The sequence below is a fragment of the Palaemon carinicauda genome, chromosome 13, assembly GCF_036898095.1.
Source record: "Palaemon carinicauda isolate YSFRI2023 chromosome 13, ASM3689809v2, whole genome shotgun sequence".
NCBI classification, from domain to species: Eukaryota; Metazoa; Arthropoda; class Malacostraca; order Decapoda; family Palaemonidae; genus Palaemon; species Palaemon carinicauda.
Window position 1 is genome coordinate 99,622,105 of NC_090737.1, and position 15,000 is coordinate 99,637,104.

A 15,000-nucleotide genomic window follows, 5' to 3' on the forward strand; every position below is an offset into this window, starting at 1 on the left:
AAAAAGATCCTCAGTGTAGATGTATGAAACAATTCGGTTATAGACAAATTTTGTCTACTGCAAATCCCAGGGTTGGGGAGGTGGGTGAAGATTCAAACTTTGTATTCAGAAAAGACCAACATACTTTTAAAAAAGAAAACTTTCGCTGCCTGACCTGGGTGGCCCCAAAGATGCCTTGGGAGGGGGGTGTCCCCCTCACCCCCCATCCCCGCCTCACGCATAATGGAAGGCTGTACTGTGCCATTACTCGAAGTGGATTTTTCAAGATGGCTAAACAGAGACTGGCGGCCGTAATTCTGTTTTCCTTTTCTAACAAAACTAGTTTCTAAACATCATCTCTTCTGGTAAACATACTGCTGAATTTGAAAAAGGAATTAGCGTGTGTTTGTTTTGTCGTTGTTTGTGCTGTTATTATATGTAATTTTTTTTATTTCATTATGCAATGTAATTATCATTATCATTATTATTGCTGTTGATGTTGTTGTTGCTACAACTGACACGTATTTTCATGGAAGTAGAAAAAAAGGATTCATATACTACGAAAGAAAGAGCAAAACTCCTCTGTTTAGGGGAAATATAAACAGCAAGCCAAAATATAGAAATTGTAATGTGCTTCAAATTTATAAAGATTGAAATAACTTTCAAGCTAACAGAAGCAAGATAATATCTAAGGATAAAGAATTCAAAACAGTGTTCTGGGCTAAAAGATTACTTCAATTTAAAGCATAAGACATAGTTTAAGCCAGACACTGTTAGGATAAAATCTAAACCGAAGAAAGAAATATTTTCAAGTTCGAAAATTTAACACATTTCATATTTAAAAAGTTCATTATTACAATTCCTATAAGCAAAACGAAAGTATGATATTATTTGAACTGAAAGAAAACAACCACTTTTTGTAAACTCGCAATCTATTTCTCAGCATCACAAGACTTTTGTCTTGGATTTATCTTTCTTTGAATCACGAGCGTTTAAAACTCATGCCATTTACAAACCGGATAAAAGGGGAGTGTTGTTATAAGGTTAAATAACTTCCTAGTTAAGGAAACATACAACAACCAAGAGTTAAGGTAACTTGCAAGCAATTCTTAACAGTCTAGTCAAAGCAAGGGGCAATGGATCGTGATGGGGTTTTACCACAATTTCATTAGATCTTTACTGTGAAATTCTATGTTGAAGAATGCAATTTTTTTCCTTTGGCCTTATTTCTTTCTCCTTTTCTCTAATATACAATACATTATAATATAATACAATAAATAATATCACTACATAACTTGCATTCATCAGTACTGGCATTGAATGGAACTAAGAAATTAATAAAAAAAATCCGATATGAGTCTAATCATTGGAAATTAATTTTCCTTATCATTATTATCAAGAGCAATGAAACTAAGGAATATCTCCTGGTTGTCTCTTAAGTTTTGTAATTCAAAGCAATAGAACGTTTTGAGAGAGAGAGAGAGAGAGAGAGAGAGAGAGAGAGAGAGAGAGAGAGAGAGAGAGAGAGAGAGAGAGAGAGAGAGAGTCTTTCAGGATTACAAACATGGATGAGTGGTCCTGGAAAGTTTTCTTCTTCTTCTGGGAAGTTAAAAAGAAAGAGAAGGGAAACGCAAAGCTCGAGGCTAAACTTGAAAGGAAGTGATAAAACTTTCCTTGGACACGAAAACTTATGAGTACAGGAACACGGAAAAAGGAATGAATTCCAACGCTTCGAAGACACCGAATTTATTAAGGTTTGGCATTTATTAGTTAGTTTTATAAAATGAGTGTGTGAAGTATGGTTGGTTTGATCGATTTAAATCAGAATAAAAAAGAATAGGGATTTAAATCAATATGAAGTGGTTTAAGTGTTATATCAATTACCAAGAGTAAAATACCTCATGGCTTAATTACATATACACACATAATAAAGTATATATGTATATATATATATATATATATATATATATATATATATGTGTGTGTGTGTGTGTGTGTGTGTGTGCGTGTATAGGCCCCAGAGGTACGGAATGCAGGACCACCGGCATGTGAATGCACCCTGATGCCTACCAACCACTGCACCCACTGCCTTGTGGACAGCCCTTGGGTGGGTTAAGGCTACGAGAGTAAACCCCAAACGAAAAATCTATGCGCAGGGTACCACATGAGGCGGTTTCCTGAAATACTGGGTTTTCTGGCATATCCCTGCAACCCAAATCTGCTGCCAGTCGTCCTGAATCGTTCATGTCACTGACATGAGTTGAGGAGGGCCAAGATGTGGTTGTGGGAAGAGCGCACCCCCACAGCCACAATAATCCTTTCTCTGCGCTAGCAGACTGCTTAGTTCGCTTTCACCACCATTTCTCATCCTCACCACCAACCAACTAAAGTCCCCCGGCGACAGGATAGGGTGACGGTGACAGGTTGAGAATGCTGCTGGAAGTCATCAGCCCGAGTCCTGCATGTGAGCGGCACTGGAGTGATGGTCGTTGGAGAGGTGGCATGAATTAGGTCTATCCCTCGGCAGCTTCCAGTGCGACTGAGCAGCCAGAAATGGAGGCCCCACTGCTCACCCCTGGCAGGGAAGGGTTTAGAAAAGGTAACCAAAACATTGGCTGATTCACTACCACCTGGGTGGATAACCGCATCCACCAAGGCATTCCTTACTGCGGTCGAAATAGAAGAAAAATACCCCTTAACATTACCACCTGGAATGTTCGCACACTAATTGATAGTGATGAAAATGACAGACCACACCGCAGGACAGCTCTTGTCGCCCATGCACTGCAAAGATACAACATTGACATAGCTGCCTTAAGTGAAACTCGTCTTTCAGAAGAGGACACCCTAACCGAGGTAGGAGAAGGATACACATTCTTCTGGAAAGGTTATCCAGCAAATGAACGCAGAAACCATGGTGTCGGTTTTGCAGTGAAAACAAAACTGCTAAGTAAAATCCCAGACTCGCCAGCTGGCATCTCGGAGAGGTTGATGTCCTGGCGCATTCCACTTGCAGAAGGTCGTTATGCCACTCTCCTGAGTGCTTACGCTCCTACACTGGACAGTGAAGATGAGACAAAAGACTCTTTCTATGAATTATTAGACTCAGCCATTAACCAAACTCCAAGGGAACATAAACTGATCCTCTTGGTGACTTTAATGCTAGAGTGGGAAGGGAACACCACATCTGGGGAGGCGCCATCAGTCATCATGGTGTTGGCAATATGAATAGCAATGGACTCAGATTGCTCTCCTTATGCTCAGAACACAACCTAGTCATCACCAACACCCTTTTTCAGCTCAAAAACAAGCACAAAACTTCGTGGATGCACCCAAGGTCAAAACACTGGCACTTGATTGAATATGTCATAATCAAAAAGCAAGACCAGCAAGATGCCATCCAGACCCATGCAATGAGAGGTGCCGAGTGCCACACAGATCACAATCTAATACGTGTTAAGCTCAAGCTAACCATCCGTCCTCTTCTTTTTCGCAAACCTCCCTCAAAGAAATTGAACATTCCTGCTCTGAAATACACCTCTACTCGGAACAACTACCGTCACGGGATAGCAAGAAAGCTGGCTGAGATCCCTAACATTGATCCAAACAACATCGACAATGAGCTTGACTCTGAGTGGACAAAACTGAAAACTATGATTCAGGAAAATGCAGAAGAAACCCCTGGCTTCTCCACACGACGTCATCAAGACTGGTTTGATAACAACGCTGATGGTATACATGACCTAATCACAGCAAAAAATAAAGTGCACGATGCATGGCTCTCACAACCTACTTCTGTAGCTCTCAAAGAAAACTTCCAACAGCTAAGATCAGAAGTGTAGAAAATACTCAGAGACATGGAAAATAACAGGTGGAATGACCGTGCAAAAGAAACACAATCATACGCAGATGCAAATGATCAACATGGTCTCTATAACTCTATTAAAACTTTATATGGCCCAACAAAAAGTAGTATAACTCCTGTTCGCTCTCTAGAAGGAAACCTTCTAAAAAACAAACAGGAGATAATAGATTGCTGGGCACAACATTTCAGCTTGATCCTTAACCAACAAAATCCTGTAGAGCCTAATATCCTCAACAAAATCCCTGATGTTCCTCACTCAGAAATCCTAGATACCAACCCCACTTTCCCAGAAACTATACAAGCCATCAGGGCCATGAAAAACAACAAAAGCCCCGGCCCTGATGGTCTACCAACTGAACTATTCAAGGAGGGGGGCTACTTACTCCATCAACATCTCCACAACCTTATTCTCTATTTGGAACATGGAAGAAGTCCCCCATGAGTGGCTTGTCTCAGACATTGTCACCATCTACAAACGTAAAGGGGACAGTTCCCTCTGTGACAATAGCAGAGGCATCACCTTGCTCGGCGTTGCAAGTAAAATCCTGGCAAGAATAATGCTTGGAAGACTTTGCAAACACATTTCAGAAAATGTACTACCAGAGACGCAATGTGGCTTTCGTAAAGAACGCAGCACTTGTGACATGATATTCGTGGCGCGACAACTACACGAGAAATGCCATGAGCAAAACCGTGATCTTCACATAGCCTTTATCGATATAACAAAGGCCTTCGACACGGTGAACAGAGACCTTTTACGGACAGCTCTCTCTAAATTTGGAGTACCTCCGAAATTCCTTAACATTCTAAGAAACTTACACAATGATATGCAAGACTGTGTAAGTATGGGTGGTAGTAAATCAAAACTTTTCAGGGTAGAAACTGAAGTAAAACAAGGATGTGTCCTGGCTCCAGTGATATTCAACATCTACCTCACTGCAGTCACCCTCCTGAGCCATCAACAAGTCAACGAAGAAGATCAATTGAAAGTGCAGTTTCGACTAGACGGAAACTTATTCAACCTTAGGCGCCTCCAGCCTGTGACAAAAACAACGACACACCTAATGAAACTCCAATATGCAGATGATTGCGCTCTGGTGGCTCATTCACCAGACGCCCTCCAACGCAGCCTTACCATTGTCTCATCAATTTACCGAGCCATGGGGCTCAAAGTTAACATCAACAAAACTGAAATCCTATCCCAGAAAATAATTGCAGGAGATCCCCCAATATTTCATCTGAATGGGGAAGCCATCAAACAAGCTGATAGCTTCATCTACCTTGTAAGCATCTTCACTAAAAAACACAGTATTGATGAGGAAATAGTTGCCCGGATAAATCATGCCTCCTCATCTTTTGGCCGACTCAGGTCCAGAGTCTTCCTAAATCACCATCTCAAGTCAGAAACAAAAGTAGCTGTGTATAGAGCTGTCTGCATGTCCACCTTGCTATATGGAGCAGAATCCTGGACGGCTTACCGTCGACATGTAAAACAACTTGATGCATTCCATATTCTCTGTCTTCAGCGTATATTAGGGCTCACATGGCAAGACAAAGTACCTCACTCTGAAATTCTCCACCGTTCAAACCTGCTGAGTATAGAATCCACATTGGCAGAAAAACAACTCAGGTGGATCGGCCACGTCATCCGTATGCCAGAACATCGCCTTCCTTGCCAGGTCCTCTACAGTCAGCTCCCTGAAGCTCGGCGTAATCCAGGGGGGTCAGAAAAAGAGGTACAAGGACAACATCAAACCTACACTCAAGAAGTGCAACATACAACCTGAGCAACTAGAAATGAATGCCTCTGACAGACCACTATGGCGCTCAATCTGTAAAGCTGTAGCCAATCAACTTAAAGACACCCGGAACCAGGCAAGACAACAGCACAGGGAGAGAAGACAAAACCGTCGAGATCAGATACCCCCGTTCAACCTAGACCTGACTTGCCAGTTGTGTGGCAGAGTGTGTGGATCCAGAATTGGTCTTCACAGCCATGCAAGATGGCACCAACGACAACAGATCTAACTTCATCCACATCACAGCGAAGCAGAAGTCGTCTTCGATTCGAAGGACAGCAATAAGAAAATAAGATATATACATACATATATATATATATATATATATATATATATATATATATATATATATATATATATACATATAGTAGTAGAGGAACGTATCAAGTTATTTAAATCTGTTAAGTTCAAAATAAAATAACCATGATTTTATTTTGTTATATCAATTACTATAAGCAAAAAATATCTCAAGATTTAATTGTATATATACCCATATATATATATATATATATATATATATATATATATATATATATATATATATATATATATATATATATATATATATGTGTGTGTGTGTGTGTGTTTCACACGATCGTACATAGTAACGACATTTCATTTTGTGTATATATTATGTTTGTATCTTCGCTCTCCCCTCGCACTAAAAAGAACCTGAATAAACATGTATCTTTTTCTCATCGTTAACTGTTAACCAGTGTGGTATCAGTTGAACAAGAAATTTCCTGTTGCATTGAGTTGTTTGTAATAAAGTTACTCAGGTGCTTTCATCCTGCCTTTGAGTCACAACCTTCTCTCGGCCCGTCACATTGGTGACCCTGGAAGTCGACTCGCTCCTCCCGCCTTCCACCCCCCACGCCCCTCCGTCATTAGTACTATGGCGGACTCCACGGACGTTGGCGCCGACCCATTGAAACTTTCGTTGTTCACCAGCGGAGATCCATTTGCTTGGTTTCAGCCCGCACAAGTCATGTTCCGTATCAAGGGCATGACTCGCTCAACCACCAAAGCAGATTATGTTCTCGCAGCAATTCCCGAGGACACCTTCCCGGAAATATCCGACTGGCTTTGTGAACAATAGCGTACGACGCCCTCAAAACATAGCTTCTGTAGCAGTACTCGTCGTCGCCAGCCGCCCGTATAGCAAAGCTTTTTCAGCTCTCTCAACAACTGTTGGGGGACCAAAGGGCTTCACTCACCCTCCGGGAAATGACCAGTATCGCTCGCCTGCAACCTGCCGCAAACGGCTCTCCTCGTGAGGTGAACCTACTTCGTGCCCTTTGGATACGCCGTTTACCCGAACCTGAACGCGCTGCCATACCCGATATCGATAGTTTACCCATAAAGGACTTGATGACCAAAGCCGACGCCCTTATGGACAGCCACTTCAAGACCTCCATCAACGCTTCCAGTCCTGACGAACAGGACGCCTATTCAACATCAACCGAAGCTGACGCGAATGACGTAGGACATACACGCCTACCCCATGACGTGCCAAAGCAGCGACAAAGCCGCCCACCACCGACCACTTGCTCACTTCCCAACCAACGACTTCTACAGCCACTTAATGCCTCACATCCGCCGCAATTTTTCTACTACCACACCAGATTCGGAGCGACCGCGAAGAAATGTGCCAAGGATTGTCAGTGGCCAAAAAACGTGTAAGTAAGCCATCGCTCGTGGCGGTGGCCTCCCGTGTTTCTAATCTTTTCTTTTTACATGATGCAGGAACGGGCGTGCGATTTTTAGTAGATACGGGTGCTTGTCATCCTCTTTTGCCAAGGGAACTCTTCAGGACAGGACGTAGTCTGTCTACGTCTGCCGACGTCCGCTTGGTAGCTGCCAATGGATCTGCGATACCCATCTATGGTTACGAGAACCTCATATTATGGTTTAGAAAAGGTAAATTTAATTGTAAGTTTCTCGTTGCTGACGTCACATTGCCAATCCTTGGTGCGGATTTCCTCTCTCATTTCCACCTTCTGATCGATGTCGCCCACCGACGATTGGTCAACACAGACTCATACTTGTCGACACCTCTTCAACCCGCCCCCTCCAACCACGCTCTCCACATCAGCGCACCCACGGATGCCTACCCCCACCTCCTCAAGTCGTACCCAGAATTTTTCCGTCCATAGCTTCGCCAAACGCCTACGGCTCCTGCCAAGTACGGTATTTATCACCATATCAAGACGACGGGACCCTCAGTCTTCGCAAAATTCAGACGTCTGGCACCGGAACGATTGGCAGCCGCCAAACAGACGATCGCCGAAATGGAGGAAATGGGCCTTTGCCAAAAGGCCTCCAGCCCATGGTCGTCACCCTTACACATCGTCCTGAAGAAAGACGGCTCCCTCCGTCCGTGCGGGGATTACAGGCGCCTGAACATGCAAACATAACCGGATCACTACTCCCTCCAAAACATTGCCGACGTGACCTCCTACCTGCACAAAGCAAAGGTTTTCTTTACGCTCGACCTCCTGAAGGGGTATTAACAGGTGCCTGTGAACCCGGAAGACATCCCCAAGTCCGCCATCACCACTCCGTTTGGTACATACACCTTCAATTACTCCTGTTTTGGCCTTCGTAATGCTGGGGCCACGTTGCAACGTCTCATGGATGGCATCTTAGGGGACCTGCCCTTCTGTGTATGTTATGTAGAGGATATACTTGTATTCTCCTCCTCAAAAGAGGAACACCTTCATCACCTGCGCATCATGCTCGACTGCCTACAACAAAACGGCCTTGTAGTCTGGTACGACATGTGTACCTTTGGCGCCAACGAAGTGTCGTTCTTAGGGCACCGCATCACTCCTGAAGGAGTCCATCCCCTCCCTGAGAAAGTAGCAGCTGTTCAGGACTTCCCCGCGCCCTCGACTGTCAAAGCTCTGCAGGAATTCTTGGGCAAGATCAACTATTATCACCGTGTTCTGCCAACCATTGCCGCTACTCTTGCTCCCCTCTACGGCTCCCTCAAGGGCAACCCAAAGGACCTGAAGCGGGGTCCCCTTCAAGAAGCGGCCTTCTGCAATGCAAAGAAGGCCCTATCAACTGCTGCGGCTCTCACTTTTCCTGTCCCACACGCCCCTCTACTTCTCTCCATCGATGCCAGCGACGTTGCAATTGGTGCAGTACGTCAGCAGGAGGTCAACAACTCGCCTCGCCTCGCCCAGTGGCCTTCTTCAGCAGAAAACTGTCCAAGGCAGAATCGGGTTATTCTACCTTCGATCGCGAATTGCTGGCGGTGCACTTGGCTGTCCGTCACTTTCGCCATTCCTTAGAAGGCACGCCCTTCGTCAATTGCACAGACCACATGCCTCTGGTGCACGCCTTCACTCGCCTGGTCCGCCCGTCAACGCCGACATTTCTCCACCGTGGCTGAATACAATTGCACCCTTCAATACGTCCCTGGGAAAATGAATCCCGTTGCCGATGCCCTGTCAAGAAACACGTTGGCTGCCGTTCAACTGGAATTGGATTACAACACCTTGGCTGAAGCCCAACGACAGGATCCAGAGTATCAAGCATGTAGGACATCCTGCACGTCCCTCCGTTGGGAAGACTTCCCCTCGAAGACTCCAACACTACCCTCTTCTGTGACGTCAGTATTGGTAGACCACGACCTTGGATTCCTGCTCCCATGCGCCGACAGGTGTTTGATTTCATTCACGGCCTTTCACATCCCTCGTGCTGTTCTACTGCACAACTGCTGAAGACGAAATTCATTTGGCACGGCATTTCTAAGGATGCTAAGGATTGGGTCCGCGCCTGTACTTCTTGCCAAACTTATAAGTACATCGACACACGGAGTCAGGAGTAGGCACCTTTCCTCAACCTCAGCGTCGTTTCGCACACATTCACGTCGACGTTGTAGGCCCCTACCCACATCACAAGGACATCGTTACCTGTTTACCGTCATCGACCGCTCCACTCGTTGGCCTGAAGACATTCCCATGGAAACTGCAATGTCCGCCTCATGTACATCTGCCTTACTCTCAGGATGGATTGCAAGATTTGGTATCCCTGAGCATATTACCTCTGACAGGGGTACCACTTTCACTTCTCAATTGTGGACATCATTAGCGAATCTCCTGGGCATCACCCTACATCAGACAACTGTCTACAACCTCGCTGCCAAGGGAATGGTAAAACGTTTTCATCGCACCTTCAAAGCAGCTTTGATGTCCCGCTGCAAGGATTCCAAGTGGTTTACTCAGCTTCCCTGGGTCCTCCTGGGACTAAGGACCACTCCTAAAGACACCCTCGACGTCTTGGCAGCTGAAATGGTGTATGGCGACCCGTTGGTCGTCCCTGCCGAATTTTTTCCTTCTACAACCTCCTCCGACCATCTCCAGCACATACATCACGTTGTGGGAAAATTTACTCCATGCCGCCAGACTTACAAGCTCTCAGCAATGCATCCCATACCGACAGACTTGCACTCTGCAACACCTGACTTCCTGCGCAACGACACTAGCAAGCCACCGCTAACGCCCCCTTACACGGGCCCTTTCCTTGTGATCCGACGCAGTCCGAAAGCATTCCTACTAAACATTTGTGGCAAAGAAGACTGGTTCTCCATTGATCGTCTAAAACCTGCTTATCTCCTGCCAGATGACCCGCCTACAGTTCGCCTCTCTAGATCAGGGTGCCCTAATTAACATGTACATTATGTCATTTTTAGGGGGGGGGAGCCATGTACCAACCGTGTGTCACACGATTGTACATAGTAACCACATTTCATTTTGTGTATGTATTATGTTTGTATCTTCGCTCTCCCCTCGCACTAAAAAGAACCTGAATAAACATGTATATTTTTCTCATCGTTAACTGTTAACTGGTGTGGTATCAGTTGAACAAGAAATTTCCTGTTGCATTGAGTTTTTGTATATAAATTTACTCAGTTGCTTTCATCCTGCCTTTGAGTCACAACCTTTTCTCGGCCCGTCACATCCTGCACTGATTCTATTCTTGTCCTGTAGCAAGTCAAGCACCAGTGAATCATTGCCACCTCTCACAAGAAAAATATTCAAAAGCATAAAATATGAAAGGAGGGTCTTTTTGTTAATAATGATAATAAATGCAATCATAAAGTTCAGTAAGCTTAATTCTTTTACGAATGCAAAGTAACAGAAGTATACTGTAACTTATTATTTATATAATACAAAACTGACATAATATAAATAGACAAGAGAGCAAATTTCTTCAGTATGTGTCGGACAGGGATGCAGTGTGAGTAGATTAACTTAACACACTTGGGTTATGTATATTAAACTATGATTCAATTCAACATTGAACAAGTTTAATAACAAAAAATACCCTTATAAGACTGAAACAAATAATCAGCAGCAGCAAATAACTATAATTGAAGAAAAATTATCCCTTTAATAAAAATAACTGATTTAAATAAAAAAAAAATCATATTTAAATTGAATAAATATTCGGGATTTACAGAAAAAATTATGATTCTTATCAACTATGGTGTGAAGTGAGAGTCGGACGAGTGTTACGTGATTAGTGAGAGGTGGTGGGACGTGTATGTGAGAAAGACTTACTTAATTCTCGGAGACAATTGAAGGTAGCGTTTAATGTCTACTGAAACACACCCACTGATGGTCATCTGTTTTGCAACTTCATCGAGTTCTCAAACTGAAGGTCACAAATCCCAGGGATTTAGATGAGAGAGAGAGAGAGAGAGAGAGAGAGAGAGAGAGAGAGAGAGAGAGAGAGAGAGAGAGAGAGAGAGAGAGAGTATAATTAGTACACATACTTGTCATAAAAATATACCCCATGTACTTTGAAATAATGGTTAGTTAATTTATTGTTTTCTGATACATGCAATAAACAAGTCATAAAATTGGCATGGTATTCCTATCCTCGGTCAAACCATCTCAATTGTCACCATTGATAACCAGAAACAATTCACAAATGCCATTGCAAGCACGGGTCACAAGCAATTGCAATAATAACTCAGGGCATCTCAATTGACAGGAAGTTAATGAGGCAAGCAACTGCCAGTTAACGAGTAAGCGAATTATCCTTTAACGTCAGTCAGTCTCGTCAAGTGGGAGGGAAAAATTATCTGATCATTATTATTTTTATTATTTTTATTATTGTTTTTGTTGTAGTTGTTGTTGGTAATGTGAAAGCAACTGCAGTATATAAATCCAAGCGTCAGTTTTAATTTTGTCTGAAAAAAAAAAAACGATCTCAGTAAAGGACAGAAGAAAAAAATGGAGAGTAGAAATACAAACAAATAACAATTACATAAATAATCACTATAAATACATAAGCAGGAATGTAGATCAGCAAACCCATGTTAAATGTGCAGAGCAATTGAAGTTTTAATGTTTTTCAACTTGCAAACATCCCATTAATAATTAAGGAAAACATTTCGTTGACTTCACGGAAACTTTGTGTCCCATAATTACTTTCGATCTTTGAACTTTTTCTAAAACTGAAAATCTTCTCAAAAATAAAAAACCAAATCTTGCAAACTTAGAAAATTAAATCATGAAAGGACGGGAAGAGTTAGACGGTTAAGTTGGAAAAGTAGTTAGGCAATAAGTAAAGGAACAGAGGTAATTGAGTGATTTAGAGTCGAGGATAGCTGTTTAATGAAAAGTGATTCGAGGGTAGGTAGAAAATAGCAGGTGGATGATTGGGCTCGTATTTTGAAATTGGAATAATTAGGGGAGAGAGAGAGAGAGAGAGAGAGAGAGAGAGAGAGAGAGAGAGAGAGAGAGAGAGAGAGAGAGAGAGATCCCATTAAAATGTATGAGCGTGCATTACCGGAGGGTGAGAGTATAACAAAGTTTGTCTCCCACAGTAATTAAGAATAAATCCTATGAGATTAGCACCTTCCTTCCCACGAGCCATAACCTCTCCCCTCCTCCTCACTCTAATCTCTCTTCTTTTGACCTTAATCTCTTCTCTCCATTGGAAAAGAAATCCTGAAATACAACGGCTCATCATTATATATTATTGCGGCAATGTCGAACCTACAGAAGTGCGTTGTCGTTTGCCTCACTGAGGTCTTCATCTGAGCAATGAGGGCCCAGTGGGTACCCTCGTAGAATGTGTTAAATGGTTTTTAGTGTTGCACCACATGGGTCTCTAGTTGTGCCCACTTCTACCTTTGCTCAGTTTAGGGTGACCCAGTCCTTACTGGTTGTTTCGCTGAGTTTGGCCTTCGTTTGGGTTGGGTAGCACCTTATTGGATGCCCATTGGCCACTTTTCCGCCACTTCTCTAGTCTGTGAGCAGCTGCCCGGATTGGTTCTAGTTCATTTGCTGTTGCAAAGCTTCAGCAGGATTTCACTCTTCACTTTGCTTCTTGGAGATTGAAAAGTGGATGCCTAGGGTCATTAATTTGTTGTTTCTTTTCAATTTTTGCTTGTGTTTCTCGTCAAATGTGGGCTGGTGGGGTACCGGCTATATAATATAAAGAGGATAGAGGTGTTGATCTAAGGGTACCAGTAATAATCTGACAGGACTTATCTAGCTCTGGGTCTACGTTATTAGCTTGGCATGTTCTTGCCCACAATGGTGCACAGTATTCCGCAGTAGAATAACAGAGTACTAGGGCTGTTTGTTTCAGTCTCAGGATCTGTTTCCCAGTTGGTGTTGGTGAGTTTACTGAGGAGGTTGTTCCTAGTTGCTACTTTATGTTGGCTTTTATTTGTGTGTCTGTAAAGGAGAGCATTCTGTCAAGGGTGACACCTAAGTAGATTGGGTAGGGGTGATTTTCCAGTTCTTTGTCACCCCATTCAATCTTTATCTTTCTGTTTGTTAGGTGACTGTTCAGGTAGAAGGCACACACCTTTGTTTTGCTTGGATTGGCATTAAGGTGCAACTTTTTGTAGCAGATGAAGAGGGTAGTCGGGCTTTTGCCAGTCTTTCTTCAATGGTGATCTATTATGTAGAAATGCACAAGTCATCTGCATATATGTACCTGTAGATGTTCCGGTACTGCAGCTAGTCATTTGTATAGACGTTAAATATCATCGGTGCAAGCACTAAACCTCATGACCCTATTGTTGTATTATCAAAAGGGGAAATAGATTCCTTTTTATGTTAAACGTTGATATTAAGATTAAAGCATTGTAAAAGATTTGTAAATCAAAGGTACTGTAGTATAAAACAAGAGTTATTGGTAGATTTTCGACATCGTCGCCCTGGACAATCTGGGATAAAAAAGAAGAAAAAAAAAACGTTTCAGTTGGGTATATAAAGGACCCAGGGTATTTTACAGGAAAGACTTACTTCAACCATCGTTGGGTTAAAGGTATTTTTTTGTGACACTTGTTGTGGCACTGTATATATTTACTTCAATTTTTAAAAGCTGCGGACATTCAAAACAAAACAAGTAAATTTTGGAAGATCGAATTTCATCAGAAACTATATTCCTGTTTATTATCTTTTATATATGAGCTTTATTCTGGAAATTTGTCATTTAATTCATCTTCCTGATATCATCTGAGTCCAAAATTATCGAGAAATTATATCACAGGCCTGCACTATTTTATGAATTTTTGTAAATCCTTATCAATAGGTGAACTGTGAGTATTTTATGAATCTTGTAACATATAAATATTTTCAGTAACCTTAAATAAATTAATTGTTATATGTTTGCTGGGTATTACTTTTTTCACTCTTACTGTTTATTTGTTTAATTCAAATAGAAGGTAAAATGAAAGGAGGAAATACAACCTGGATATAAATAGAAAAAAATACGAACATTCCTAGCTAACTAGACTATCATACTAGATTAAAAAAAAAATAATAAATGGATTCTATCATTCAGAATCATTTTTCTAAACAAAGATGAACAATATTTACAGAAAAATAAACAGTACACTTCCAATATGATAGTATATTCCGGTAATAATAATCTAGTATTCAAACAACTACATCACCTATTGCGGACAGAAAACAGAAAAAAATAATAAATAAATAAATAAATAAATAAACCATTCTCTCTAACCTATCTAACCAAAAAAAAAAAACTATAGTAAACAAACAATCTTCAATTATTCCAACTGTCCTATGCTACAAAAAATCATCACACTAATTAACCCTCTCTCTCTTTCTCTCTCTCTCTCTCTCTCTCTCTCTCTCTCTCTCTCTCTCTCTCTCTCTCTCTCTCTCTCTCTCTCTCTCTCTCTGAAGGATTTGGCAAACAAGCACAAAATAAAATGAAAAATAAACAAAAATGAATCCTCCACAATATCATGCCAAAAGGCTTTTCTATTTCTTATGTCCTCTGAATTTCTGTTTCAGTCTTCCTTTGCTTCACATGATGTTGCTGTTAATGCTAACATTGACAGAATCCTGGGAT